This window comes from Ovis aries, chromosome 3 (genome assembly GCF_016772045.2).
Source record: "Ovis aries strain OAR_USU_Benz2616 breed Rambouillet chromosome 3, ARS-UI_Ramb_v3.0, whole genome shotgun sequence".
Lineage (NCBI taxonomy): Eukaryota > Metazoa > Chordata > Mammalia > Artiodactyla > Bovidae > Ovis > Ovis aries.
Genome location: NC_056056.1, coordinates 204951748 through 204957648, shown reverse-complemented (window position 1 = coordinate 204957648; position 5901 = coordinate 204951748).

The following is a 5901-nucleotide window of genomic DNA, read 5'->3' as shown; positions in this document are numbered from 1 at the left end:
GTTCTCCATAGTGGCTGTACTAGTTTGCATTCCCACCAACAGTGTAGGAGGGTTCCCTTTTCTCCACACCCTCTCCAGCATTTATTGCTTGCAGATTTTTGGATCGCAGCCATTCTGACTGGTGTGAAGTGGTACCTCATTGTGGTTTTGATTTGCATTTCTCTAATAATGAGTGATGTTGAGCATCTTTTCATGTGTTTGTTAGCCATCCGTATGTCTTCTTTGGAGAAATGTCTATTTAGTTCTTTGGCCCATTTTTTGATTGGGTCGTTTATTTTTCTGGAGTTGAGCTGCATAAGTTGCTTGTATATTTTTGAGATTAGCTGTTTGTCAGTTGCTTCATTTGCTATTATTTTCTCCCATTCAGAAGGCTGTCTTTTCACCTTGCTTATAGTTTCCTTTGTTGTGCAGAAGCTTTTAATTTTAATTAGATCCCATTTGTTTATTTTTGCTTTTATTTCCAGAATTCTGGGAGGTGGATCATAGAGGATCCTGCTGTGATTTATTTCTGAGAGTGTTTTGCCTATATTCTCCTCTAGGAGTTTTATAGTTTCTGATCTTACATTTAGATCTTTAATCCATTTTGAGTTTATTTTTGTGTACGGTGTTAGAAAGTGATCTAGTTTCATTCTTTTACAAGTGGTTGACCAGTTTTCCCAGCACCACTTTGTTTGCTGCTCTGTATGAGAGCATAGTCTTCCTCTTTTCTAGCGTGTCTCTGAATATCTTGAGACCAGTTTCACTTTCTCTGCTAGTGTCTTCTTCCACTTTACTCCCCTGAAAATGTCCTCATTTCGCCCACTTAGTACTATTTCTGTAGTCCAGAAATGTTAATATGTTTGCAGGGAAAAGGTCATTGTTTCAGCCACATGGTTTCAGCATCTCCACTCTTGTTGTGGAGTCACCACAGGCTTAGTAACATCTCCCCTGGAAGCCACAGTGTCCACCACAGCCTCAGCCAAGCTAGAGCTTCCTGCGCAGCTACAGGTGTGAGCAGAGTCGCCTGCTGCACACTTCACCCACTCACACACAGTTATCTTTCTCTGTTCTGTTACCAGTTTTTATGTGCATTTAATTCTATTGGTCATATCTCACTTGTAAGTGTTTCCTGAGTGTAGGAGTTACACCACCTCTCATTTCAGTTCCTCATAGCACCTAAGTTCAGTTCAGTTCCACCATCTCATCCTCCATCGTCCCCTTCTCCTCTTATAATTTCATAACTGCAGTCACCATCTACAGTGATTTTGGCCAACTGATATGAGGAGCTGACTCATATGACACTGGGAAAGATTGAAAGCAAAAAGAGAAGGGGATGATAAAGGTCAATATGGTTAGATAGCATCACCAACTCAGTAGACATGAATCTTAGCAAACTCTGGGAGGTAGTGGAGGGCAGAGGAGCCTGGTTTATCAGGTTGCAAAGAGTTGGACATGACTTAGCAACTGAACAACAACAAGTGAATGAGAAACTTGAAATGTGACCCTTCCCTCATCTTTACTGTTGCCCTGTGGATGCTTCTTGAATATTACCACTCAAAACTAATATGAATAAAATTACTAATTTCACTGTAGAGGACTTCTCCTCTGCAAATTAAAACAATATCAGATTAAAGTCATTTGCAGAGCATATACAGCTTGAAATCTTTCAAAATATTGTCACTACAACAGGATGATATAAATCTTACTTCTCTCACAAATTCTTTAAAATTACTTGCCATTCTTTCTTTAAAACAAGTACTGTTCAGCACTCAAACAAAATTTCAACTAATAAAATGAAGATAAGAACCACAATCTAGCTATTTATTCTGAATAAAAGTCAAGATAATAAAGATTCATCTTCTGAATTAGGATGTAAAAAAATCTGTAGTGCAAAATTCTTAACTGTGTGGTTTGGTTTGTATCTTCTTAGAAATATAACAGCAGGTGCTTTATCTAAGATTTATTTTTCTGTAAATGGATTGTAAAAGTCCATTTAAAAATATTTATCTGTAGTCAATAAAAAAAATCTTCTATCATGTTGTAGGGATAAGTAATCAAACTTCTCATCAGTCCTGTAGTATTTTGATGATACATTTATGGATACTATCACCAACCTAAAAGAACACTAATTCCCACATGCACTGTCGAGAATATATAACAATTAAGAAAATAAATCTGGATAATCAATTTTTTTCTGTGAATGGATGACAAATTAACACGTCTGTGATTTTTAAAGTTATCAATCAACAGATCCCTCAAACTTAGGATTTATGTATAAAATGTTTTGTGTTCAGTGGGTACATCAATTCTTAGAAAAATTATTAAAAACAAAAGTCACCTGAGAATGGTCAAGTGTAAACTTCTTTAAAATATCTAATATTTATGTAAGCTAATATTATATAGTACTTATCCTCCTTTTCACTACTTTCTACTTTTTTCTTCAAATAAATATACTTATTGTTTGTTACAAGTAAAGAATGCTCTGAAATTTATTGGTACACAGTACCCATTCTAGAAAATAAAGCAGCAGGCCCCAACCTTTTTGGCACCAGGGATGAGTTTTGTGGAAGACAATTTTTCACTCCTTTTTTCTTAAGTGTTGAGGAACAGAAAACTTGCTTTTAATATACAGATCACTGGACAGAAAGGACCTGCTTGTGAATCTGATCCCAGTGAACATAACTCAATGATCCTTATTCACAACTTGACTTTATTGAAATGATGAAATCCTAGACTTCAAGATGAACACATTTTTTAAAAATATAAATTTATTTATTTTAATCGGAGGCTAATTAAGGATGAGCAAATTTTGAATGTGGGAAAGATGTGAGTTGTGTTCACATCTTTCCCACATTGTGTTTCCAAAGTTAGCCACAAAAATCTCTCCTTTTCTCTGCTATGTATCTATGCTTTGCCTTCATCAAAGCATGTAGTTTATTTCCCTTCTGCTTGAACTTGTCTTATGGCTTGTGTTAACCAATACCAAGCCTTAAAACTATTTAAATCTTGAGTTACCTATACCATAGAAAAATAAAGACATTTTTGTGACCATATTGATTTAGAAGTACACTGACTAAAAGGGATGTTGGGTGAGCAACAAATTAACCCTTCCTGGACAGGGAGGCTTGGTGTGCTGCAGTCCATGGGGTTGCAAAGAGTCAGACACAACTGAGTGACCAAAGTGAACTGAACCGTCTCTCAGTTGTAGGTTTATCGCAACTCATTCTGTTCAATACTATTTTCTTTCTCTTCCATTAAGAGCCCCTTTGACACAATAATCTCTGTCTCAGACACAATTTCCTTGGAAGCCTGACATAACATATTAATAAAATTGAGATTGGGGGGATTTATCAATATATTTTTCTAGATATAATATCCACTAGGATTCCTCTCCTGATTTATTCTTAAATATGAGCGGCACCCCTTATGTGTACTTCCAAGAGAACTTGTTCTTATTCTAATACTGCTATTTTACTGCAAAACTGCAAAGGCCATATAGTCTTTTGAGTTCCCCACTATTTTTATTGAACACAGAATCATTATTCATGATTTTCTAAGGTTGCCAGCATAATGTCACCTGCCATTAATCAGTATACTATGCTTCTGCCAATGCTTCTTAGAGTAGGTCTATGAGAAGATATATGTAGCTACGTGTTTCAGGGCATGAGTTGTGGCATTAAGATGTGCGCATTTGGGAGCTCAGCTCGGTGCTCTGTAGTGACCTAGAGAGGTGGGATTAGGGGCAAAGTGTGTCCGTTAATCACTCAGTCATGTCTGACTCTTTGAGACCCTGTGGACTGCAGTATGCCAGACCTCCCTGTCCATCACCAACTCCCAGAGCTTACTCAAACTCACGTCCATCGAGTCAGTGATGCCATCCAACCGTCTCATTTTCTGCCGTCCCCTTCTCCTCCTGCCTTTAGTCTTTAATGTGTGTATATGTATACCTACAGCTGATTCCCTTTCCTGTATAGCAGAAACACAACAGTGTAAAGCAGTTATACTCCAATAATAAAATTAAAAATAAATTAGAAAAAAATGTATCTGCATTCAAATTCTAGGTCTGTTACTAACTTGTTCTACAACCTTGGAAAGTTAACCACTTCTCTTTTCTATAGCATATTGCAATGTACTTCATAGGGTTATCTTGAGAATAAAATTGACTACTGCATGTAGATACTTAGCACTTGACACATAGTAAATTTTAAATATATGCTCAGTATTATTACTTTATCTTAAAATCTCTAGACTGTCAAAGAATATATTTAATTTGGGGTAACTTTTGTTTGTACAGGAAAAATTAGTGCATAATTATAGGAGCTTTCTTGCAACTATCAGCCAGCATACACCTCTTCTCCTGAGAACATCCCACTCTCCAATACATAGACCAATGGCCAATGTGTTTTGGGGGCTTAGCTTTTCCTTAATGTGCCATTATTTACTATTTTTCTTCTACTGAAATTAAATGAGAAGAATCTCTCTCATAATATTCATAATAGAAGCTATAAAATAGGGGCCTGAGAATAGATATTGTCCATGTTTTCTATTATATGGAAGAAATCTAGATTCATGAAACATTTTTGTTTTTTTTTTTTTTTAAAACCCACCCTGAGACAAGCGTAGAGAAGGAATGGATCACCCTGTTAGAGTTCAAGTTCCAGCTCCAGTTTCCCCTGTGGCTAAGCTACTCCATCTCCTTTCTTATGGTTTGTTTATTCAAACTTTCCTTCAATGATAGGGGCCAAGCAAGTATATTTCCAAAAGTTTTCCCTTTTTGCCCACACTAGGTTAAATTCTGTTTCTGTCACTTGTAATTAATAAACTCTACCTGAAATATAACAAGTAAGAAGAAAGGAAGATAGTAAACAAAGAAAAGAGTGTAGGTAATTTGATGAAGAAATAAGGGGAGAGGAAGGAGTGCAATATACAGCCTTGTCGTACTCCTTTTCCTATTTGGAACCAGTCTGTTGTTCCATGTCCAGTTCTAACTCTTGCTTCCTGACCTGCATACAGATTTCTCAAGAGGCAGGTCAGGTGGTCTGTATTCCCATCTCTTTCAGAATTTTTCACAGTTGATTGTGATCCACATAGTCAAAGGCTTTGGCATAGTCCATTCTGAAGGAGATCAGCCCTGGGATTTCTTTGGAAGGAATGATGCTAAAGCTGAGGCTCCAGTACTTTGGCCACCTCATGCGAAGAGTTGACTCATTGGAAAAGACCCTGATGCTGGGAGGGATTGGGGGCAGGAGGAGAAGGGGACGACCAAGGATGAGATGGCTGGATGGCATCACTGACTCGATGGGAGTGAGTCTGGGTGAACTCCGGGAGTTGGTGATGGACAGGGAGGCCTGGCGTGCTGCGATTCATGGGGTCGCAAAGAGTCGGACACGACTGAGCGACTGAACTGAACTGAACTGACTGAAGGAGTGCAAGATAGAAAAAAGGGAGGTAGATTACAAAAGGTTGAAAAGTTAATGTGATATGTATGGAGAGCATGCATTCAACCTCCATAATTTCTACATTTGCCATCATTATTTACAATAAAAATACCTTTAAATCATACAATGTTTCACAGTTTATAAGAAACTTCAAATTTTCCTTCTCATCTGAAATAGTAGCTAGCATCTACTAGACACATTCTTGTCTTTCTCCTAAATGCCTCAAACAGATGATCCTGCCTAATCCTTAAACAGCTATGAGCTTCAGCTATTATCCCCATCTTGTAAATTAGGAAACTGAGACTCATAGAATAACTGGCAGAATCTTAGGTATACTGATAGTGCAGTAGAAGTATTTGAGTCCAGATGGCTCAGACGGTAAAGCGTCTGCCTGCAATGTGGGAGACCTGGGTTCGATCCCTGGATTGGGAAGATCCCCTGGAGAAGGAAATGGCAACCCACTCCAGTACCCTTGCCTGGTAAA